Source organism: Macrotis lagotis, chromosome 5, assembly GCF_037893015.1.
Source record: "Macrotis lagotis isolate mMagLag1 chromosome 5, bilby.v1.9.chrom.fasta, whole genome shotgun sequence".
Taxonomy (NCBI): Eukaryota; Metazoa; Chordata; class Mammalia; order Peramelemorphia; family Peramelidae; genus Macrotis; species Macrotis lagotis.
Window position 1 is genome coordinate 125,166,058 of NC_133662.1, and position 26,833 is coordinate 125,192,890.

The 26,833-nt window shown below is 33.4% G+C and overlaps 1 pseudogene; it reads right to left on the bottom strand.

Moving 5' to 3' along the window:
- Positions 1-21,266: 21,266 nt before the first annotated feature.
- On the bottom strand, positions 21,267-22,331 carry LOC141489873 (starch-binding domain-containing protein 1-like; annotated as a pseudogene).
- Between the last annotated feature and the right edge of the window lie 4,502 nt (positions 22,332-26,833).

A 26,833-nucleotide genomic window follows, 5' to 3' on the forward strand; every position in this document is an offset into this window, starting at 1 on the left:
TCAAATTTTCTATTGTCCTCTGGTCTTTAAATCAGGAATGGCTGAAAGTCTTTTCTTTCCCTGAATATCCATTTTTCTTTTTAAGGATTTTTCTTAGTTTCTTGGTTATCCTTGCTATTTTGCCCTGAAGAATCTCATTTTCTAAGGCTTCAATAGTTTACTTTAGGAACTGCTAAATTCTGCCTAATCATCCCTGTAGGTCAATGATATTTGACATGTTACTTCCAGGCTGCTTACAGTAGTTTCTCCTAATCTGGAAGTTGTGGAATTTAGCTACACTATTACTGGGAGTATTCATTTTAGAATTCTATTTTATTTAGAAAAGTTTTATTTATTTTGAGTTTTACAATTTTTCCCCTAATCTCAATTTCCTCCCCCTACCCCTCACAGAAGGCATTTTGATAGTCTTTACATAATTCTCATAGTATGCATTGATCTAAGTTGAATATGATGAGAGAAAAATCATATCATTAAGGAAGAAGCATATAGTATGAGATATAGCAGAAATCCACAATAAGACATTTTATAAAAATTAATGGAAATGTTCCCTCCTCTTTGTTCATACTCCACAATTCTTTCTCAGGCTGCAGATGGCATTCTCTATCATAGATAACCCAGATTTGGAACTGATTGTTGCCCTGTTGATATAAGCAAGTCCACTAAGTTTGATCATCACTCCCATGTTGCTGTTAGGGTATACAATGTTCTTCTGGTTATGCTCATCTCGCTTAGCATCAGTTCATGTAAATCCTTCCAGACTTCCCTGAACTCCCATCTATTCCCGGTTTCTAATAGAACAATATTGTTCCATAATGTACATATACCACAATATGTTAAGCCATTCCCCAATTGTTGGACATTTCCTCAGTTTCCATTTCTTTGCCACCACAAACAGAGCTGCTATGAACATCTTTGTACAGGTGATGTTTTTATTTTTTTCATAATCACTTCAGGGTATATATATCCAGTAGTGGTATTGCTGGATCAAAGACTGGACACATTTTTATTACTTTTTGAGCATAATTTCAAATTGCTCTCCAGAAGGTTGGATGAGTTCACAGCCCCAACAACAATGTATTAATGTTCCAGACTTCCCACATCCCTTCCAACATTGATCATTGAACTTCCTTGTCATATTGACCAGTCTGAGAGGTGTGAGGTGGTACCTCAGAGAAGTTTTAATTAGAATTTCTCTAATAATTAGTGATTTAGAGCAATTTTTTCATATGATGATGGATTGTTTTGATTTTCCTCATCTGTAAATTGCCTTTTCATAACCTTAATGGCTTGTCTTTTTTAAAATTTGATTCAGTTCTCTGTAAATTTTAGATATGAGTCCTTTGTCAGAAAACCTCATTATAAAAATTGCTTCCCAATTTACTATATTTTTTTTGATCTTGGTTACAGTGGTTTTGTCTGCAAAAGCTTTTTAATTTCATGTAATCATAATTATCTGGTTTGTTTTTAGTGTTCTCCCTCTCTTCCTTGATCATAAACTGCTTCCTTTTCCAAAGATCTGACACCTAAACTACTCCTTGATCTTCTAGTTTGCTGATAATATTGTTTTATTTGTTTCTAGATTCTATATCCATTTTGTTCTTCTCTTGGAATAGGGTAGTGAGGTGTTAGTCTAATCCAAGTTTCTGCCATACTAACTTCCAATTTTTCCAAAAGTTTTTATCGAAGAGAGAGTTTTCATCCAAATATCTGGACTCTCTGGGTTTATGAAACTGCAGATTACTGTAATCATTTCCTGCTGTTGCACCTAATCTATTCCACTGATCCATGACTCTATTTATTAGCCAATACCAGACAGTTTTGCTGACTGATGCTTTGTAATATAATTTTAGATCTAGTAAGGCTAAGCTACCTTCTTTTGCACTTTTTTCATTAAATCCCTGGAGATTCTAAACTTTTTATTTCTCCATATGAATTAACTTACAATTTTTTAAAACTCATTGAAGCGATTTTTGGAATTTTGATGGGTAGGGCACTAAACAAGTAGTTTAAGTTTGATAGAATTGTCATTTTTATTATATTTACTCAGCCTATCCATGAACAGTTGATATTTTCCAAGTTATTTAAGTCATATTTATTTGTGTGAGAAATGTTTTGTAATTGTTTTCAAAAAGTTTCTGTGTCTGCCTTGACAGTAGACTACTCAGCATTTTATATCATCTGAAGTGACTTTGATTGGGATTTCTCTTCCTAGTTCTTTCTGCTGTACCTTGCTATTCATACATACATATATATATATATATATATATATATATGCAATTATATATGAACATTGAGCATTTATGAGGGTTTTTTATATCATGTGACATTTTCCAAAGTTTCTCATTATTTCCAGTAGTATTTTAGATGATTGTTTGAGATTCTCTAGGTATACCATCATCCCATCTATTAAGAGTGAGAATTTTTTCTCTTCCTTCCCTATTTTAATTCTTTTGATTTCCTTTTCTTCTCTTATTGTTGACTTTAACATTTCTAAAAAAGATATGGAATAGTAATAGTGAGAGTGGGCATCCTTATTTCACCCCTGATCTTATTGGGAATGCCTCTATTGCCCCAGTGCATATAATGCTTATTGATGGTTTCAGATAGATACTATTTATTATTCTAAGGAATGATCCATTTATTCCTAGACTCTCTAGTCTTTTTAGTAGGAATGGGTGCTATATTTTTCAAAAGGTTTTTCAGCATCTATTGATATAATCATATGATTTTTTTTTTAGTTTTTGCAAGGCAACAGGGTGAAGTGGCTTGCCCAAGGCCACACAGCTAGGTAATTAAGTGTCTGAGGCCGGATTTGAAATCAGGTACTCCTGACTCCACGGCCATTGCTCTATCCACTGAGACACCTAGCTTCCCCCAATCATATGATTTCTGGTAGATATTTTATTGATATAATTTATTAAAATGTCAGTTTTCCTAATATTGAACCAAAACTACTTTCCTAGGATAAATCCTACTTGGTCATAATGTATTATCCTAAAGATGTTGTAGTTGTTTTGCTAAGATTTTATTTAAGATTTTTGCATCTATATTCATCAGGGAGATAGGTTTATAGTTTTCTTTCTCCATTTTTTAACTCTTCCTAGTTTCGGTATCAGCCCCATATTGTTGTCATAGAAAGATTTAGGCAGAGTTCCGTCTTCACCTATTTTGCCAAAGAGTTTTTCTAGAATTAGAACCAATTTTTCTTTAAATGTTTGATAGAATTCACTAGTGAATCCATCTGGCCCTGGAGATTTTGTGTTAGGGAGTTCAATAAGGGCTTGTTGAATTTCTTTTTTTCTGATCAAGTTACAATTCTCAAGTGTTGTTAAAGTCTTTCTTCCAGATGGGGACATTGCCAGTTTCATCTTAATTGATAATAGCTTTATTCTCTCACCCCCATATTGTTTTTAATTTTACCTTTTCATGTGCTTCTTGAGTCTCCTGTTTGAATTCCAAATTTTATATTAAGCTCTGGTATTTTCATCAGGAAAAGTTGGATGTCTCCTATTTCATTAAATGTTCATCTTTTTCCCTAGCAGAGAAGATTCAGTATTGCTGGATAATGGATTATTAGCTGCATTCCAAGCTCCCATGCATTTTGGAATATTGCATTTCAAGCCCTTTGATCCCTTAATGTTGATGCTGCCAGGTGTTGTTTAATCCTTTCTATGGCTCCTTGGTATTTAAATTTTTTTCTTTCTGGCTGAATTGCAGTATTTTCTCTTTTATCTGATAGTTCTAAAACTTGGCTACAATATTACTTGGTGTTGTCATTTTAGGATCCCTTTCCAGAAGGGATTGATGTATTTTTTAAATAACTATTGTCCCCTCTGGTTCCATGATATCAGGGAAGTTTTTCATCATTACATCCTTTATTATTCAGTCCCTGCTTTTTTTCTCTTCAATGTTTTCAGGAAGACCAATAATTTTTAAGTTTCCTTTTCTTGACCCATTCTCGAGGTCAGTGGTTTTACTGATGTGGTATTTAATATGTTCTTCTATTATTTCAGTTTTTGGGTTTTTTTTTTTTGAACAAATTCTCATTGTCTCATGAAGTCATTGCTTTCTATAGACTCCATTCCTTATTTTGTAAAAGTTTTCCCTTTGTTCATTTGAGGTTTTGAGAGAATTATTTTTTTTTTATTTTTCCAATTGTATTTGCCAAGAATTTGATTTCTTGTTGCAGGGTGCTAATTTTCTCCTATGTTTCTTTTCCCAAATTTTCCAATTGATTTTTAAACTCCTTCCTTATTTCTTCAAGGAAATATTTCTGTGCTGGAGACCTAATCATATTCTCCTCATGGGTTCTACATCTCTCTGATTTAGGGTCTTTCCTTCTATAATTTCTTTCTATGGCCCCCCCTTTCTGCTGGCCTTTCTTCATTTTCCTAAAATTTTATGTTGTGGGAGGGGTTTTTTCTCAGAGGTTTAGTATTGAGATCCCTAGAGGCTTTACTCAATGAATGTAGTAGCTCCATCTTATTAGTAGGGGGAGCTGAGGACTTTGCTCACTGAATGGCTAGTAGGGGATGTTGAAGGCTTTTCTCACCGAATGTAATATCTCCTACCGGCCTTTAGGTGGTACTAGAGGTTGGAACCTACCCTCTAGCACTTCATGTAAATCCCAGACTGTCAATCCCATGGCCACACCTCCACACTCTTTGGTTGTTTCTCAAAGAGACTTGTTCCCACAACTATGTATTTCTCAGAGCGAAGTGGTTCCCACAGTAAGGTGGTTCCCACAGCGAAAGACCCTGGGCCTGATCTTAGACTAGTCTGGCTCTCATTCCTCCCCTGCCATTGACTGTTGGAACTCTGTACTTGCCACATACCCAATCCCCATAGATAGACCTTGAAGTATGTGTTGTTTTTTCTAGCTTCTCTTTCTTGGTTTAGTAAATAGGACTACTGTTAAGAGGTTTGTGTCATAGTATTTATGAGGGAAGATCAGGGCACCTTAGCACAAGACCTGACTTCTCTTGGCCATTTTGACCAGAAGTCCAGAATTCTATCAAATTCTATGTTATTTTCTGGTTTTAGAATATCAGTGTCTTTTAAAAGTTCTAGAATGTTAAAATCTAAGCTTTATTTTTTTGCCTTTTAATATTTCAAGAAATTATTAAGTAATACTGCTCTGATATTTTAGAAAGAGAGGGTAAAATTGAAATGGAAAGAATCTACTCACTACTCCTGGAAGAAATCCCAAAATAAAAACTCCCTAGAATTATATAATATATAGAATATATATAGAATATATAGAATTATAGCTGAATTCCAGAACCTCCCTGCTCAAGCAATAACAAAAGAAAAATCCAGATATCTTGGAGACACAGTTAGTATAACTAAAGACTTAACAATTTCTACACTGAAGGATTATATGTCTTGGAATATGATATTTCAGAAGGCAAAGTAGTCTGACTTACAACTATGGACAACCTAGCTAACTAGCAAAACTGAATATAATCCTTCAGTTTGAAAATGGATATTCATTGAAATAGGTAGCTTTCAGTCATTCTTGGTGAAAAACCTAAAATTGCATAGTGATTTCAAATAGAAGATATGAAAGAAGCATAAAAAAGTGAAAAGGAATCCAAAAATAAATAAATTCAAACTAAAAATTTTAAAAGGAAAGAGAAGTTATAAGGGGCTCAATAAGGTTAAACTGCATATATTCCTACAGAGGAAAATGACATTTATAAGTCCTAAAATTTTTCTTCTTATTAAGACAGAAATGTTAATTACTTAGCTAACTAGATAATTAGATGAAAGTATTTGGAGGGTATTTTTATGGGGATAACATTGTTCATAGCTGATTTAATAGGGATCTCCAAGCTCTCTGAACTGCTGAGAGCAGTTGAATCAATCATTTCATAATGTTATTAATATGTATATTGTTCTCTTGGTTCTGTTCCCTTTGCTCAACTTCAGATCTTGTAATTCATTCCATGTTTCTCTAAAGTCTGACTATTTATGGTTTCTTTTAGAACAATAATATTCCATAGAATTCATTTACCATATTTTGTTTGACCATTTCCCCAATTGAAGGGAATCCCCTCAATTTCCAAGTCTTTATCACTTAAAAAAAGGATTTGCTATGAATATTTTGGACCATGTAGGACTTTTTGCATTTTTCATGATATCTTTTGGATAGAGACCTAGAATTGGAATTGCTGGATCAAAGAATATGAACAGTTTTATTACTCTTTGGGCAAAGTTCCATATTACTCTCCAGAAAGGTTGGATCCATTCACAACTCCACCAGCAATGCATTAATGTCCCAACTCTCCCACAACTTTTCCAACATTGATCATTTTACTTTTTTTCATCTTAGCCAATTTGATAGATGTGAGATGATACCTCAAAGTTGTTTTAATTTGCATTTCTGTAATCAATAATGATTTGGAGCATTATTTTCATTTGATTATATATAATTTTAATTTCTTCATTTGAAAATTGTCTACTTATAAGTCTGACCATTTATCAATTGAATAAATTACCATTTATCCATTGGAAAAGTATTTTGAATAGTGCTCAGGTAAGTTGCTAACATTTTCTGCCGTCTTTGTTCTTCAATCCGTGTAATTCAGTTTTTTAAATTACATAATAAATTAGACATATTTCTTTGAAAGCCATATATATAATATATATATGTGTGTGTGTGTGTGTGTGTGTGTGTGTGTACAAAATGCATTTTGAAGATCCATACCTTTAAAATTATTTTTTTCTTTTCATCCAATATCCCTTAAATGGCTATCAGATAAATTATGATCCTCTTCTATTTTTAAACAATCTCCATATTGTGGTTTGATTCCTATGTATTTTTGGTATTTATTTTCATCATTTTCCATCATACATTCTCTTGCCTCCATCATACATTATTTTTTCTGTCTATTGAGATCAGTTCCCTTTGAGATTAAACTTAGCAGTCACCTTTTCCAAAAAATCCCCATAAACTAAGCATAAATAACAAAAAAACCTTGACTCATCCCTTTTAATTAGAATTTTTCTCTTCATCAAATTTGCATATGACATTTTCTCTGTATCTTCTTTTCACCCTGATGTTATTATATAGAAGGAGAAACCCACCATCTATAATGCCATAGCATTATAAAGAAATATATCAACTCTAGGACAAAATTTATTTGGGAATAATCAGTTTAAATATTCAATGAAGTTAAGACAACAATTTTGTATTAAATATATCTATGTGATAATATTGATACAAAACTTCTAAAATAAAAATAATAGTAATCATATATAGTATTTTTAAGGTTTATTAAGCACTCTACATTTATCATTTCATTTGATCATCCAACAACCGTGTAAAGTAACTATTATTATTTTCTCCATTTTACTGATTATGAAATCAGTATAGTGATTTATTAACTTAGCCATAATCTTACAAATATTTTTCAGATAAAATGAAAATTCAGATTTTCTTGACTGCAAGTCTTCTACTTGCTATGCCAGTTAGCTACAAAGAATTGCAAATATCTTCCCCCAAATAGAGAGGAAGCAAAATTTAGATTCAATAATTCATTAAAAAATATCTTTGTTCCCCAATAACTACCTAGCATGGTGCCATAAACAGAGTATTTGATGAGTTTTAAATATTGAATTGCATTTTTATTGCTTCAGTTTAAAAAGAAAATTCTTAGGGTTTTTTTTTGTTTTTTTTTAGTTTTTCAAGGCAATGGGGTTAAGTGGCTTGCCCAAGGCCATACAACTAGGTAATTATTAAATGTCTGAGGCTGATTTGAACTCAAGTACTCCTGACTCCAGGGCTGGTACTCTTATCCACCAAGCCGCCTAATTCTTAGTTTTAAGACATAAAAGTTTAAACATCTGAAAGAAATGCTTCATTATCTTTTATTTTTTTCAAATAATTAAGATGTCACATTTTAAGTTATCAATATTGTCCACTAAAAGGATAATCACTGTTGGCAACAAATGACTTTAATTATAATTGTAATCTTCAACACTAGAGACAGAAAGAACCTGAGAATTCATTTTATAAAGCTCCCTGCTGGTTGCCTGCAGTCTCTCTAAAATTTTATTTGATTAATTTTCTTCTCTAATGGTACCTCCTATTCTTCTGAAGAAAAAAAACAAAACCAACTAAATATGTAGTGATTGATGAGAATTTTTTCCTTAACATACTGGTATATCAAGTCCAAGGACCCTTTAAGCTATTGCTTCTTCTATAAAAATGAGCCTTGAATTTTATATTTCCTTTCATAATTAGGGATTTTATATACATATATATTTATATACACATATAATATCACATGATACTCATAAAATTACAGATCTAATAAAATTTTAACATTCCTAATTTGTAGATGAAAACAATGAGACTCCAAAAGGTAATGACTTGTTCAATGTCACAACACAACTTGTTAAGGGATAAGGCTATGATTTTTTTCTTTTCTATTTTGAACTTAAGAAATAAAACAAACATTAACATAGAATAAGAAAAATAAAAATGATTTCTACAAGAAAATGCAAATTTATTATGTGCAAGTTATTATTACATATATATATATAATATGTATATAGGCACATACATATATACTCATATATATATATACATGTATATATGTATGTATATATCTTTCTATCTAGCTATATATAACCATGAAACATTGGGTTTTTTCCCCCTTCCTTATGCCCACCTTTAATCTATAGATGACTACCATTACCATACAAATATGCATATAATCATTCATTAATTATATACCTATTTCTATTTACCAGTTCTTCCTCTGATTTCTGAAATTCACTGTTCAGCTACAGTCTTCTGTAATAGGTCCTTTGTAGTTAATTTGGGTATTTATAATAATCAAAATAACATTTGCTCAAAGCTGTTCTTTAAACAATATTGTTGTCACTGTTTACAATTTTCTTTCAGTACTATTCATTTCACACTTCATTATTTCATGCAAATATTTCCAAGTTTTTTCTAAGATCATTGAGCTCATTATTTCTTATATTGCAGTAGTATCCAAAGGGCATAGGCAGTTTAGTAACTTTATGCATATAATTCCAGATTATCTTCGAAATAAGTTGTATCAATTCATCGTTCCACCAACAGTGAATTATCTTTCAATTTTATAGGTTTAGAATGTTCTTTATATTTTGGATATGAAATCTTTATCTGAAAACAGTATATAAAATTTCCCCCAATATTCTCCATTTTTGATATTGATTATGCTTGTTTTATGTTTACAAAACATTTTTTAAACTTCTAGGGCAAAGCCAAGATGGTGACCTGAAGCTAACATGCTCCCAGAGGTTTTCCCTACCAAAGAAAAATGAAGCTTCTACTCCAAAATTCAAACTACAGCTCCCATCAAGAAAGAGACGATTCAAAGAAGTTTTCAACTATAGACATTGGGGGAAAAGGGGAAGTAAAGTCTGGGAGGCTGGAGAGCAGGAAAGACAGCAGAAGGCTTTTAGCTACAGTACAATTCATTTCCTGTCAGCTTACCAATAGCAGAGGTTCTGGCAGCTAGATTGCAAGCCAGCAGGGAGGACTCTAACTCTAAATAAAGTCTAAATCCTGAGAATAGGGGAAAAAGACAAGACTGGGTAACAAATAAACCATTGTTAAGTCAGAACTTGGACATAAAGGAAGAAAAAAACTTCTTGCATATTCAAGGGCTGGACTGCATAGGCAACATCTTGGATAATTTTTTTTTGCAGGTTGTTGCAAGGCAATAGGGTTGAGTGACTTGCCCAAGGCCACACAGCTAGTAATTTTTAAGTGTCTGAGGCCCGAATTTGAACTCAGGTACTCCTGACTCCAGGGCCAGTGCTCTATCCACTGTGCCACCTAGCTGCTCCAAAAGCTTGGATCTTTACCCTCTATATCCAAGAAGCAGAGCTATAACAACAAAAATGAGCCAAAAAAAAGCTAAAAGAGTGGTCACTATAGAAAACTACTTTATAGACAAAGATGATAACAATGCATATCTGAAGAAGAAAGCAGTAACAAAAATCACCTTCAGGGAAATTATCAAAACAGTCTTTAAAATTGGAGTCAAATACAAAAGTTTAATTGAAGAGCTAAAAAATTAAAAACTGGGGAGGCTAGCTGGCACAGTGGATAGAGCACTGGCCCTGGAGTCAGGAGTACCTGAGTTCAAATCTCACCTCAGACACTTAATAATTACCTAGCTACATGGCCTTGGGCAAGCCACATAACCCCACTGTCTTGCAAAAAAAAAAAAATTAAAAACTAAGGAAGAGAGGAAGAAGAAAAATGGAAAAAAGAAATGAAAATCATGCAGGAAAGTTATGAAAAATTGACCAAGGTAATCAATTCTGTTAAAAGTAAATATAACCTACTGTAAAATGAAACACATAGGCTAGTTGAAGAAAATGAAACCTAAAAATTAGAATGAACAAATAAAAACCAATCAATCTACCAGATGACAAGATTCCATCAAACAAAATTAAAAGGGTGAAAAAATTGAAGAAAACTTAAAATACCTTTTAGGGAAATTGGATGACCTGGAAATAGATACAGGAAAGAAAATCTACAAATCATTGGACTACTAGAAAGCCTGGATCAAGAAAAAAAATGAGGAAAACATCATGTAGGAAATTATAAGGGAAAATTATCTAAATCTGCTTGAACAGCATAACACTATAACCATTGAAACAATACACAGAACCCCTTCAGTAAGAGACCCCAGGACTATCATAACCAAATTCCAGAACTCTCAAATAAAGGAGAGAATATTAGAAGCAGCAAAAAAGAAAACAATTCAAATACAAATCAAACACAATCAGACTCTCATAGGACCAATCAGACTAAACATTGAAGGATCGGTTGACCTGCAACAGGATATTTTGGAGAGCAAAAGACATGGGATTACAACCCAGGATGTACTACACTTCAAAATTTAGCATATTCTGTCAGGGAAAATGATGGATGTTCAATGAAATAGAGGACTTCCAGAATTTCCAAACACAAAGAACAGACCTTAACAGAGAATTCAATAACCAAATACACAACCCAAGAATTGCAAAAAAAAAAATGAAAATGAAAAAGGGGAAGGAAAAAGCAAAACAAACCAAAGCAAATGTTGGTCAAGACCCTCAAATTATATACAATCCTTAAAGGGAAGACATGACACTTCTTTAGAATGTTTCTTCTCTTAGGATAATTAAAGGGTATAGCATAATTGAAGAGAATGAACTTAAAGGATATGGGTATAATGGGGTCTTATATCTCACTTGAAGAGGTCCAAGATGACATCACTATGTTTGAGATGAAAGTCCCTCAAGAAAAGCAAGGGTGTTAAATTTAAACTTGTGTCTCATTATTCATTGACCCACTTTAATTACACTTTGCTTAGTACCTTGTATAATGAGGGCATCATAAACTGTGAGGACCTGAGTCAGTGTCTGTGTAACTTATTTGTAAGGTTCTCAGGTAAAACCACCAGCCTCCCAATATTTAGAGATCTTTCTTGCAGTTAATTAGACCAGGGTTTGATTTAACAAGTGTTTCATTTAATGAGGGGTTAAGCACCCTGGGTGAGGGTGGGGGGCAAAGTGGAAGAGAGAATAGGCCTTGCTTCACTTAACAAGATGTTAATTACTCTGGGTGAGAAGGGTAGCAGTTAAAGGGTGAAAGAAAATGGGCCTTGCTTCACTTAACAAGGAGTAGAGTACTCTGACCCTGGGTGGAGGAGAGGTGAGGGATAAAGTATGACAGAAAATAGGCCTGTGGGGCACAAATAGTACAAGAAATGATATAGTTTTGGATGACACTTTGTGTGTAATTGAAGGATACTTGAAAAGGGGGGAGGAAAAAAAAGTGATTATAATTATAATTTGATGAAATTTGAGTCAAAGCTGTATATCAATAAATCAAACAATCTGTGATGACACCTTGAAAACAATATGAGCTTCTCAAGCAATCAAATAATCAAACTTCAATTGATGATACCTGATTAATAGTATTAGAGTCATAAATGATACCAAGAGAAGAAGTACAGCAATTTAAAATTTTAGAGGGAAAGAAGGGAGAATATGAATGTCGAGTAAATTTTATCCAATGTATTTAGCCCAGGGAGGGAATAAGATACATTCCCACTTGGGTTTTAAAAAATCTAACAATCTACAGGGAAGATGAGAACTGCAATAGGGAAAGATAAGGGAAGAAGGTTCTGATAAAAGGGAAGGGAAGGGAATGTACAAGTGAAAATGAACAGTTAAATTTTTAAAAGAAAAGTCAAAGGGGAAAATTAGTAAAATTATGGTGAGAACACTAAGAGAAAAGTAAAGAGAAAAATGATAATGGAGAAAGATAGCATGGAACGAAATACAGAATTAGAAATCTTAACTTCAAATATGAATGGGATGAACTGTCCCATAAAATGGAAGTGTAAATTAGAATGGATTAAAAACCAGAATCCTAAAATATGTTGCTTACAAGAAACACATTTGAAGTAGAGAGAAATCCACAAATAAAGGTAAAAGGTTGGAGCAAAATGTATTATGCCTCAGCTGAAGTAAAAACATCTGGGGAAGCAATGCTAATCTCAGATAAAGTAAAAGCAAAAACCAATTTCTTTATGAGGGATAAGGAAGGAAACTACATCTTCTAAAAAGGCCATTGGTAATAAAAACATATCATCAGTAAACATGCATGCATCTAGTGGTACAGCATCCAAATTCCTAGAGGAAAAACCTGAATAAACTACAAGGAGACAAAGACAGCAAAATTTTAATAATGGTAGACTTCATCTCCCTCTCTCAGAAGTAAATAAATCTTATTAGAAAATAAACATGAAGGACATTAAGAAGGTGAATGAAATCTTAGAAAAGTTAAATATGATAGACCACTGAAGAAAATTTAGTGGGAATAGAAAAGAATATATATTTTCCTAAGCAGTACCTGGTACTTTCACCAAAATTGACCACGTGCTAGGGTTCAAAAACTTTATAATCAAATGCAGAAAGACAGAAATGATAAATACACACTTCTCAAACCATAGGGCAATAAAAATTGCATGAAAAGAGTCATGAAAAGATAAACTAAGAACTAATTGGAAATTACATAAATTTATCTTAAATAATGGATGGATCAAACAGCAAATAATAGAAATAATAATTATATCCAAGAAAAAAGATACTAATGATACCAAAATTTGTAGGATGAAGCCAAGGCAGTTTTGAGGAGAAACTTTATAAGTCTAAATGCCTATATGAATAAAACAGAGACAGAGAAGATCGGGGAAATGGATATGAACTAAAAAATGCTAGTAAAAGAATGAATTAAACATCACCAATTAAATACCAAATAAGAAATTCTGAAAATCAAGGGAGAGATTAATAAAATTGAAAGTAAGAAAACCATTTCTCTCATAAATAAAATTTGGAGTTAGTTTTATGAAAAAGTCAATAAAATAGACGAACTTTTGTTTAATCTGATAAAAAAAAGTAGAAAGAAGATAACCAACTTACCAGTATCAAAAATGGAAAGGGTGAACTACCCAACAATGAGGAGGAAAGTAAAGCGACAACTCAGAGCTACTTTACCAAACTGTACTCCAATAAATTATAACCTGAGTTAAATGGATGGATATTTAAAAAAAATACAAACTGCTCAGATTAACAGAACAGGATATAAATTATTAAATAAGTCCCTTTCAAGAAAAAGAAATTGAAAAAAGTATAAATTAACTCCCTAAGTAAACATCTTTAGGTCCAGATGGATTTACAGGTGAATTCTTCAAAACATCTAAGGAACAATTAATTCCTATTTTACATAAACTATTTTCAAAAATAGAAGAAGGAGCTCTGCCAAACTTCTTTTCTGACACAAACATGGTGCTGATACCTAAACCAGGAAGAACAAAAACAGAGAAAATTATAGACCAATCTCCCTAATGAATATTGATGCAAAAATCTTAGATAAAAGTTCAGCAATTAGACTACAGCAAATTGTTACTATAATAATACAACATTATTAGGTAGAATTTATACCATGTAGACAGGAGTGGTACCACATTAGGACAGCACTCAGCATAGATAAACATATCAATAGCAAAATGAACAGAAATTATGATTGCCTCAATAGATGCTGAAAAAGCCTTTGATAAAATACAGCATCCATTCCTATTAAAAACATTAGAAAATGTAGAAATAAATGGAGTTTTCCTTAAAATAATAAATAGTACCTATCTAAAAACCATCAACAAATATTATGTGTAATGGGAAAAAAATCAGAGCATTTCCAATAAAATCAGGAGTGAAACAAGGATGTCCATTATCACCATTACTATTCAATGTAGGATCAGAAATATAACCTTTAGCAAAAAGAGAAGAAAAATAAATTGAAGGGATCAGTATTGGCAAAGAGGAAGCAAAACCTTCACTCTGTAGATGATATGATCTGATACTTAGAGAAAATGAAAAAAACATCTTAAAAACCCCTTGAAACAATTAATGAATTCAGCAAAGTAGAAGGATGTAAAATAGACTCACAAAAATCTTCAGCACTTCTATATATAAATAAGACAGCCCAAGAGCAAGAGATGGGAAGAGAAATTCCATTTAAAATAACTATAGACAACATTAAATACTTGGGAATCTATCTCCCAAGACAAACCCAGAAACCATATGAACACAATTATAAAGCACTCCTCACCCAAATAAAGCCAGATGTAAATAACTCACAAATGTCAAATGCTCAGGTTGAGCTAATATAATAAAAATGACAATTTTACCTAAATTGAATTACTTCTTCAATACTATACCAATCAAAATACCAAATAACTACTTTATTGAGCTAGAAAAAAATAATAATGTAATTCATGTGGAACAACAAAAGGGAAAGAATAGCAAAGGAACTGATGAAAAAAATGTAAAGGAAGGTGGTGTAGCTCTATCAGATCTAAAACTATACAATAAAGTAGCAGTCACAAAAATGGTGTGGTACTGGTTAAGAAATAGAGTAATGAATCAGTAGATTAGGATGGGTTCATAAGAAGTTGCAGTAAATGACTACAGCAATTGACTATTTGATAAACCCCAAAATGTCAACTTCTGGGATTAGAACTCACTACTTGACAAGAATTGATGGGAACACTGGAAAATAATATTGTAAAAACTAGGCATAACCAACATCTCAAACCCTACACCAAAATAGGGTCAAAATGGGTACATGATTTAGACATAATAGATAAACCAATAGACAAAGAAATACTCTATCGAGCTATGGAAAGGGGATACATTTATGACCAAACAAGAATTAGAGTACATTATAAACTGCAAAATAAATTATTTTGGCTATATTAAATTAAAAAAGGTCTTGCCCTAATAAAATCAGTGCTGTCTAAAAATTAGATGAAAAGCAGAAAGATAGGAAATAATCTTCACAGCTAGAAGTTCTGATAAAGGTCTCATTTCTAAAATATAGATAGAATTTATAAGGTTCTAAGGTATTTCCCCAACTAATAAATAGTCAAAGTATCTGAACAGATAGTTTTAAAAATGAAGAAATTAAAGCTATATATAATCATATGAAAAAGTGTTTCAAATCATTATTGATTAGAGAAATGTAAATTAAAATAACAATAAGGTATCACCTCACACCTATCACATTGGGCAAGATGAGAAAAAGGGAAAGGCTGTGGGAGGATTGGGAAATCAATCCATGGCTGGTGGAGTTGTGAATGGATCCAACCATTCTGAAGAGGAATATGGAACTATGCTGAAAGGACAATGAAACTATTCATACCATTTTGTCCCCAATGATTCCAATTCTAGTTGTATATCCAGAAGAAATTATAAACAAATGGGAAAAGTTCTATATGTTCCAAAATATTCATAGCAGCCCTTTTTGTAGTGACAAAAATTTGGATTTTAAGGGGATGCTCATCAATTCAGGAATGACTAAACAAGTTATGGTACATGAATACTATGAAATACTATTCTATAAGAAACCATAAATGGTCAGACTCTAGAGAATTATGAAATGAGTTACAGTATCTGATGGTGAGTGAAGGGAGTAGAACCAAGAGAACAATGGACACATCAACAACATCATTGTGAGATGAACACACTTGATGGAAGCAGCTCCTCTCAGCAGTTCAGAGGGCTGGGACAATTGAATTAGACAGACTATGGACTATGTTATTATCATCCAGAGGAAGAAAAACAAAACAAAACATACATACACACACACACACACACACACACACACACATACACACAAATACACACACACACACACACACAAAATCAACCCTCCATAATCTGATGAACACTTTATAAAAATTATTTCTTGTGTATCTCTGTCTCTTAATCCTAATTCCTCATACTGAAAATAACTAATACTAAACTGTTTAATCAAAATATGCATGCACAGTGCTAACCTGACTTCACCACTGTGGTGAGGGGATATTGGAAAGGAAATTTCATAACTTGAAAATATGCATATCCAAATGGATGAAAAAAATAAGTAAATTTATAAAAAATTAAATTTCATGTTTTATACCTCATAGTAATATGTTTTGCTTATTCATAAATTTTTCATCTGTCTATATGTCTGATTGAAAATTTTTCATGTTCTTCAAATTTTCTTGTAGCATCTCTATATTTAGATCATGTATCCATTTAGACTTTATCTTAGTATATAATGAAATGTATGTCTTTGTCATTATTTCCAGACTAATTTCCAGTTTTCCCAGCATTTTCACCAAATATGGAATTTTTATCTCCATAATTTGTCATTTCATCCATCAAATGCAAGGATACTAAATTCATTTCTCCCTGTAAATTGCATGTATACTTTCTTCCACTGATCTACCTTTCTATTTCTTAGCCCATACAAGATAGTTCTGATAATTACTGCTTTTTACACTCTATTATTTGAAATTTATTTTTTTCATTTTAAGTTCATTTTTTTCTAATCTTTCTGAATGCTTCTCCATAGATGTTTCATAAATGGTCTGTAAAAAGGGGTACAAGTTTTTATAATTTGATACTTTAGTAACTTTGTCTAAATTTTTATTGGAAAATTATGCACCATAATATTTTATTTTATTACATTAGTCTAGATTAGGTGCCAAAATATTAGACTCTCAATTCCAGAAAGTAGTTTTCATCTAAAAGATTTAGGTATTTTTTAAAAAAACTCAAACATTTCTAACTCATTATTAGTCATATCTACATGTCTTCAATAATTAAATTTGATAAAGTAATGCTTGGAACAGTAAACTGGTGGATATAGCTCCAGTCTTGGAGTAAGGAAGACCTGAGTTCACATCCTACCTCAGATACTGGTTGTTTGTGCCAAGCCACTTAGCCTTAATTGCCTCTAAAAATTCATCATTTATAAGGGGATTTTTTAAAAGGATGAAATAGTGACTATATGTACACAATACAGATTAATTTGAAATTGGCATGAAACAAAAATGACTCTTGCCACCCTATTACAGTTACTGTTTTTGACAAGCAGGTGATGATGTCTTCTTGAATGTTATGACCTAATGAACTTTATCTTTTATACAAGAATAGGAATTGTTAAAACTGGAGATAATCATCATCATATTTATCACATGATGAAATTATATATTTCAAAACTATTGAGTACTATTATAAACAGGATTTGATAGAGCCTTGGAAGGATACCAGGCAAAACAAACAAAACAAAACCAAACTAAAATCCCTTTAATTAGATATATGCATGGATTGATTGATGTGTAATTTCATGTGCAGAAGTATCTTCAATGAGACATGTAAATACATATGTACCCATATGTAAAGATGTACTTGTGTTTACACACATCCATGCACACACTCAAGCACACAAATAAACACACGTACACACACACACACACACACACACACACACATATATATATATTTAAATACAAACATATATTCTATAACTTGTATTCTTCCAGATTTGCCTTTGCCTGTAGGTGCCAAGAGGTCAAGTGACTTGCCCATAGTCACAGAGCTAGTAGCTATTAGAAGTAGAATTTAAATTATATCCCTGACTCCAAGTTCAAATTCATAAACAAATTCACAGAATCAGTGAATTTTAGAGTTGGGAAAGATTTAACTAGTAATATAATCTAGCTAAAACCTGAGAAATATATTGGACCAAACACATGATATATTCCAGCATCATTAATAAAAGAACACACCACAATCCAATGCAAGATCTATCTTTAGGATGACTCCAAGATTTTTTTTTCATGTTTTGCAACCTAAATTTTCTTGGCTATTCCTTTCATCTATTGTTCCTTGTTCTGTGCTCCTTTTGTTCCAAACAGAAAGTTTCTTCCATGTGATAATCCTTCAAATACTTTAATATTTCTACTTATTTTTATATCCATGACCAAAATTTCCAGTTCCTTCAGTTAATAAAATCATGAAAAATGGATCTATGGTCCTTTGTTATCCTGGTTGCCTTTCTCTGAAATCTTTCTACCTTATCAATATTGGTCTTAAATTGTGTAGCCCCAAAACTTAATAAATTTACACAAGTGTGGTATAACAAAGGTAGGGTGTAAAGTTATTTTCACTTCTGTATTTCTAGAGGTCATAATTCTTTAAATGTCTTTCTAGATGTAGTTAGTGTTTTTGACCATAACTTCATGTCAATTTATTGATTTTTTCCTGTGAAACTATCATCTAACTATGCATAACTAAGCTAATATTTGTGAATATATTATTTCTTTTGAAACCAAAACAAAATTTCTTGTCTGAATTTCACATTATTAAATTTGTCCAAATATTATACCCTATCAAGATCATTTTCCTTGCAATGCATCTTTGTCAAGTAGTTTAATAGTTGCTCCAAGTTTTTATCATTTGAAAATTTTATAAGCATACCATCTATTGATTTATGCAAATTGTTTTCAAAATGTTAACTAACATATGGATTCCTTAGGAATACTCCAATGGAGATCTCCACTAAGTGGATGTTGCCGCAATACAGAATATTTTATGGTTTTGAATACTCAATGTATCCAAATCAATGTAATCATATTATTGTTTAGATTATATCTTTATCTTTTTTTCACAAGAACAGCAGGTGTTTTCTCAAATTATTTTCTGAAATCTAGGAAAACCATTACATTTCTATATCTGTCATTTTAGTAACCTTGTCAATTATGGAAATAAGGTTAGTTTATTTTAACCTGTTCTTGAAGAAGTCATGCTAGGGGCTGCTAGGTGGTGCAGTGGGTAGAGCACCAGCCCTGGAATCAGGAGTACCTGAGTTCAAATCTAGCCTCAGACACTTAATAATTACCTAGCTGTGTGGCCTTGGGTAAGCCACTTAACCCCAGTGCCTTGAAAAACAATCTAAAAAAAAGTCATGCTAACTCTTTCTAATCAATTCTTCCTTTTCCATATTTTCACCAGCCCTTTCCTTAATGAACCCTTCATAAATCCCAGGAATTATAGCCAAGATCATTAGCTATTGGCTTACAGACTGTTGGAAAAAGAATTTGTCCTTTTTCCAGTTCTATGTTACATATCCTCTTAAACTTAACCTTCAAAATATCATTTCCCTTAGTAGTCAAATTGGCTGTTGCTATTTTTGTTGTTGTTTTGTTTCCAAGGATGTAGTTAATTTAGGAATAGTGACTTGAATTCATCGTGTGAATTAATGTTCTACTATCTTATGGACTGGTCATGTTGTTAGAATACCAAATGTACACTTACCAAAAAGAATATTTTATGGAGAATTCACACAGGCAAGTGCTCATATGGGGATCAGAAGAACAGGGTCTTTCTTAAGAAATTTAGAATTAATTGTGTAGCATGGTTCTAGTACAGGACTTTCCAGTGTGGTATGCCCTCATCAGAGAAGGTGTTGCTTTATGAACCAGGCAGAATTGAAGCAGTTCAAACTAAATGTGGTTTCAAAAGAAATAAAATAGTTACAAGGGAACACCTCAGATGTTCACATGGACAATTTGTGTCCAACCTATGTAGAGCATTCCAAGCTTATATTGAGTGGTCTGATAATTCACAGTTGGTTACACTGTAATTTGTATCTAACATATATGATGTCATGTTGGTCTTATTTGATACTAAAAGACAGGAACCAAACAACAATAGAGCAGCAGAAAATCCTGAGAAGAAGACAGGAGGCAGCATGTGCAAGATAAATCCAAAAACCACCAGGGCAGAACCAAAATGGCAGCAAGAGAAGAGCCTTTCTTTTTTTTTTTTTGAAAATAGCAAGCTTTATTGTATTCTTAGTTCCAACAACTCTAAAAGCATTTTCTCCAAGATTTTCAGGATAGCAGTATTGTCCTAGGTCACCTATAACCAGCATCTATAACCAGTGATTATAGACCCCAGTACTGCCAGACAGAACTGTGAGTATGGACATACATGTTACATACATATTGGACAAAGCCTGCGGACAAAAGATGGAAAAAAAAAGATGGTAATACTCCAGGCTGGAATTGTCTTCTTTCCAGATTGGAGCACCCAGAAGTATATGGTTTGGGAGCCTCATTTCAATCCATGTGGTATCATAGCAGTTCCTGATTCTTTAAGAAATTCTATTAAGGAACCTACTCCCAATTGCATTCCCATTTTTCTTCTGTTGCCCCATATCCAGAGAGAACAATCAGTCACTGAGAGAACTAAGCTAAAAATAGTCATTCTTCTCCCTTCAAGAACACAACAAACAAAAGTAATATTCAAAATGTTAAACTAGGTTGATGGAAGCTAGGCTAAAATGATATTTCATGTCTTTACTAGTGACATCTGGAAGACCAGACCCTTTCACTATATTAATCAATCAATCAATCAGTCAATCAACTAATAAGCATTTGTACCAGGCACTGGAGGTACAATGAAAGGCAACAACATTATTCCTCTACTCTGAAACGGAGTCCAAAGGACTCCATCATTATTCATTAAACTAGGTGGAAATCAGGCGACCTTTAAAGGAAATGATGGAACTCCACAGGTTGGAGCCTCATTTCCCACTATGAAGATTCAACTGAACCCTTTAACCCAGCTCCTTACATCAAGGCTACGAACAATGGAGTGGAAATGAGCCAGCACATGATCATCGATGGAAGCTCCAAGGACTGAGGGGGAGGGATGGAAAGGAGGAGACGCACTCAGAAGCAGCACCTTTACATAAAAAGAGATCAATAATTCCTAATAAACTCCACATGCTACTGAGAATAACCTTGGAGTTTTAGTTCTTATGGAATAAGTCTAAAGTAATAATTAAAATAAGCTCAATAGTCCTTAAAGTTATTCTGATGCTTCCCCAAACCAGTCAGTGACAGCCCCACCACTTATGAACTATCTTATCTTCCTGTCCTGTCTCTAGAAGCCGATTACTGCATTCTTCCCAACGGACAATGTTCCCATTCTCCACTATCACAAATTTCCACTTCAGTTCTGTATCCATTGGCAAGGGGACACATCCGGACCAAAACCAATCCTTGTCACACTGGAGTGGGATATAGCAGTGCCAATTGCCGAGGCTTTCATGGTCTCCAGTTACTGCCACTATGGAAGCATCAGACATGGTGACATAATGAACCTGGAACTGGACGTTGACTTGTTGAGACAATGGGGACACTTCTGCTACTCTCTTTGTTTTCGAATGAACATCTTGACCTTTGGCATCCTTGAGTGGATCTCTTCCACAGTCTAGAACCTGGTTTGGATTCAGTATTGGGAGTCCAAGCACGCCAGCATGAGAGGACTCAGAGCTTTTGCCTTTATCAGCATCTCTCCACACTGAATGCCTGGGTACCATTTCCCACACCTTATGATCTACCACCTGTAGAGTTTACATCTCTTTTTCATGTTTGTCCATGAATAAGTTGTCAGAAGGGAACTTCCCCGAGGCACATACAGTTGACTAGGTGGACGTCTCTAGTCCTTTTAGTTGATCTATTGGTCCAGAGGATTCTGGGCTTTCACTCCTTGAGACTTCTGAGCGGTTCCCAGAGGTAGTATTTCTTGAGAGAGGTGGAGGTTCTGTCCCTAGCAACTGCGTGGAGTTCAGCTGCTCCCCTGGTTTCAGACACTCAAAGTCTTGGGTAGAACCAAGTGGTGGACCCTCAAGGTCACTGCTCTTGAACTCAGACACCAAGCACCCATTACTTTCCCGATGATGCTTTGTGCGGCTCGCGGCCGCTCCGGGCGCCCCTCTGCTCCCCGAGTTGGGCGTCCGGCTCCCCACCCCCCTCCGGGGCCCCCAGTTGGGGAGGCCTCCTGGTCCCCGGAGTCCCCCTGCAGCAGCCAAGCCAAGAGCCCCCCGGCCAGCCCCACCCCAGCAGCAGGGCCGAGACGACGGCGCCCATGGCTGCGGCCCGGGGGCCACGGAGGGCAGAGGCTCCGGCTCCCCAAGAAGAGCCTTTCTTAATGGTTCTCTCCAAAATATTTCAATAACCACTACCACCATTACTATCTCTCCTTGCATCATTCGGGAGATAATCTAATCCATCAGCCCAATAACCTTGCAAATAGCTGTTTCCTCAAAATGATCATAGTATATAGTCCAATACCCCCAAGTCATCAAAGGGTAGAAATCATTATGATGAAGAGACCTCTCATCCTCATTACCAACAATACCAACTGCTGAACAAAATCTTCCAATGTGCCAGCCCCACCTAGACTAATTTGTGTTTCCAACTCAGCCCTCAGTCACTATTTATCCCTACAAGCTGCCAACAAGTTTTTAATTACATGATTGGAAAACCAGTCTAGTTGAAGTAGAGAGATGCCCTCAGGAAGATACAAGGCTATTGTTAGGGAGTTCAAACCACTATTTAGAGCCAGCTCATTCATCTAATATTTCTTAAGATGTTTTACTTTTTTATATATCAAATTAAATCTTTTTGTTGATGCTGCTTTCATGGAAGATATTTGTCTGATATTGGTTACAAATACAGGATGCATCATTTTTGAATTATGTTGTTTCCTAGAAATAAACCATACCTATAAACACATGCCTATACATATATATATGAACATACATATATATGAACACATGTATATATATAATACAACTTCACAATACACACATGAACACTTACCCATATATAAACATGCCTATGTATGTATATTTCTGTGTATGCATAAAAATGTATATATGGCTCTATATTTCATATGCACAGATATAGTATCATGACTTTTCCTAAAGGAGTTTTCGATCTCATAATGATATGGTTTATATTAATGGTCATCTTTAAAACTGTTATAAGCAAATATAGGACTTCATAATTCATAACTTAAGTTTGTTTTTTTTATCTTGCACTTGAAAGCTAGAAGAAAGCCAAAGTTTGAAGACCTCTTCTGCCAAAAGAATTCAGAAAGGAGGATTAAAGACTGAATGAATGTGAAATAAATTAAGACCTACAGAGAAATACTTGGAAATATTAAATATTTAAATTATATTATGCTTCTGATTTCAACAGCATTTAATTCAGATTTCATGAAGACAATAGAACTTTTTCACTATATATAATATCTTTATTTTTATTTATGGTTTCCCGATTTATTGGCTGAGACAATACTTCTTTTTTAATTTTCTTTATGGTTTTAATTGAACACATTCAAAATAGAGAATCAACAAGCAAACAAAAAAAAAGTCAGCCATTGGAATATGATCAAATGAAGCACAGCACAATCAATCAGGTGTGAAACCATCAAGTACAATTTATGATTATATAATCAAATATCAATGAATATTTGCTATAACTCTAGTTATTTATCTCTAATACATTTTATTTCCACATACAATTATTTTCTATATTTTAAAATGCTTCCTTAGTGGAACTTAATATATTTGAAATCTAAAGGTGTGTTACTTTTATGATATGCAAATGTAAGTGTGCTAAAGTGTTTGTGCCCTTTTAAAAGAAAATATATTATTTATTTATCTTTCTATCTATTTTTTTATTTGTTTGTTTGTTTATTTATTAAGAATGAATCATAGTTTGCCTTTACCTTCTATTAAAGACAACAGCTATGCTCCAATTCAGGTCAACTATCTTCCTGTGGAATAAAAATCATACTTAAAATACCACTAATGTTCTAATATCAATAATTAAAAGTAAAACAATATTTTTGGAAAATATCATTAAGAATAGTAGCCAAATTAAAATACACAACATTACTGCTATTCTAAATACTGTTTTTTTGGAATATGTCATTTTTGTTGCTTTGATTTTCTTCTTAAATTGCATTAGTGGCTTATCTTCTTCCTACCATAAATATTCCTTCCTAAACTTCCAAGTTTGTAGATTTCCAAGAGTTTATTATATGTAAAATGTGCTAATTGTTTATTTTAAGTCTTAGTTGGATTGTGCAAGCATTTGTTTAGTATCTGTAGTAAGTTCTTTATAGGTAGAGCTGGTTTATCTTTCAGCATAGTAGGGTATCAGGTGCCATTAGAAGGATCATTACCTTGATATATTATTCAAGTAAATTTAAATTTCCATAAGCTATGTTTACTTTAAAAAGAGCACTTTAGAATTAATTATTGGTGAGCCTTAGGATTTTATCTGCTATCCTAGGCACTGAAACACCACTGGATAGTGTCTGTGTGTGTGTGTGTGTGTGTGTGTGTGTGTGTGTGTGTAAGGGAGAGCTTAGTATGGAGCCCTTAAACTAGAGAAGATGTAAATAGGGGCAGCTAGGTGGCACAATGAATAGAACACCGACCATGGAGTCAGGAGGACCTGAGTTCAAATCTGACCTCAGACGCTTAATAATTGCCTAGGTGTGTAACCTTGGGCAAGTCACTAAACTCCATTGCCTTGCAGAAAGAAAGAAAAGAAGATGCAAATAGCTAATTTCTGAAATGATAATAATGTTTTTTATCAATGAAAAAACACTGATACTGTTAAATCCGATGAACAAAATTCATTGCAGATATGAAAATTGGTTTATGTAGGTCCAGTGCTGTAATAAGGATTGATAAAATCATCAAAATCTCACTTAAAGTTTAATCTAAAATTTAATTATTTTTCTCTAATCAAAACAAATTAGATTTTGGAAGCTCACTCCATGGCTTTACTATTGATTATTTACTAGTTAATATTGTGATAAGAGGAAAACTAGGAAGTAAATATGATTTTTACCAGAAGATAAACAAGAATAAAAAGAATACAAAGGAATTAGAAAGACTTTAGAGCACAAAACAAAATAATCAGGTTTCCTAATTTAAATTTCATTGCACTAGAATTCATTTCTTCCTGATTACAAGCTAATTTTTTTCTTCCTGTAATCTGAGAGTAGTTGAATTGGGTTTGAGTCCATTATAAAAAGTTCTAGTTAGGAAAGGAATACTAGTTCTCTTTAAAAATAGATAAAATTAACAACTATATACAAAGCACTATTGATTTCATTACTTTTCTAAATCCTGAAGTGTTTAGTTTTAACTCTGGGTTTCTGGGGACATTTCTATTTCTCAAATTTATTCATGTTTTTTTTAAAGTAGCATAAGTTTTCTTTAAATTCAGAATGCTTTAGCTCTTTTTGTAGTGGCTAAGAATTAGAAATTGAGGGAATGTCCATCAATTGGGAAATGACTGAACAAATTGTGCTATATGAATGTGATAGAATACTATTGTTCTATAAGATATCATCCGTATGTGGAATTCAGAAAAAAATTTGAGAGTCTTATGTGAACTGATTCTGAGTGAAGTGAACAGAACTAGAAGAACATTGTGCACATTAACAGCAATACTGTGTGATGAACAACTAGGATAGACTTAGTTCTTCTCAGGAGAGCAATGATCAAAGACAATCCTAAAAGAATTTTCTTAGAAAGTGCCATTCACATCCAAGAGAAAGAGCTATGGAGGCAGAAACATATTATTTTCACTTTTTTAAAATTTTTGTTTTGGATTTCTTTTTTCCTTTCTCATACTTTTCTCCCTTTTGTCAATATGACACACACACACACACACATATATATATATATTATATACCTATATTTTATATATTATATATATGTAATGTGATTGTATATGTATAATTTATATCACATTGTTTGCTGTCAGGTAGAGGGGAGTGAAGGGAGGTAAAAAAATGTGAAAATCAAAATCTTAAGAAAATGAATGTTGTAGGGACAGTTAGGTGACCCAGTGGGGCCCTGGAGTCAGGAGGACCTGAGTTAGAATGTGACCTCACACACTTCATAATTATCTAACTGTATGACCTTGGGAAAGTCACTTAACCCCATTGACTTGAAAAAAACAACAAAAAAGAAAGAAAATGAATGTTGAAAACTATATATGTCATTGGAAAAAAAAAAAACTCATGTTTCTGATTGTCCATGTAAAGTGTATATATCAGACCACTAGCTACCATGAGGAAATGTACCCCAAGTAGCGAATTGGAGACCAAGCTATGAAATTTGGGAGTGGAGTTTATTTACCTGGGGGTTGCTAGGGATAAAAATTCAAACCTAACAATCCTAAGAATAGAAAGAGCAAGGTTTTTGTAGTATTTTGAGTGTCAGGGCTATCATGAGCAAACAGGGTACAGAAGCAGAAATAGCAGTTAAATATATTTCCTTGTGAGACTGTTGCACACATGTGACATAGTATAGATAGGAGACCAATAAAAGACAGAAGGGGGTGAGGGTCCGACTTAGGTCTTAATATGCATCCTGTGGTACAGGACAGTCATGCACCAGAGAGAGAGAGAGAGTCAGGGTCTGCTTGTGGTACAGGACAGCCACATACCAGGGAGACTTAGGTCAGGTTCAGATGACTATCTCATAGTTCCAGCTGCACCTGGGGAGGGTGAAGGCAGTTTCAGGAGAGGTCAGGAATATTGCAGAAACAGCAAA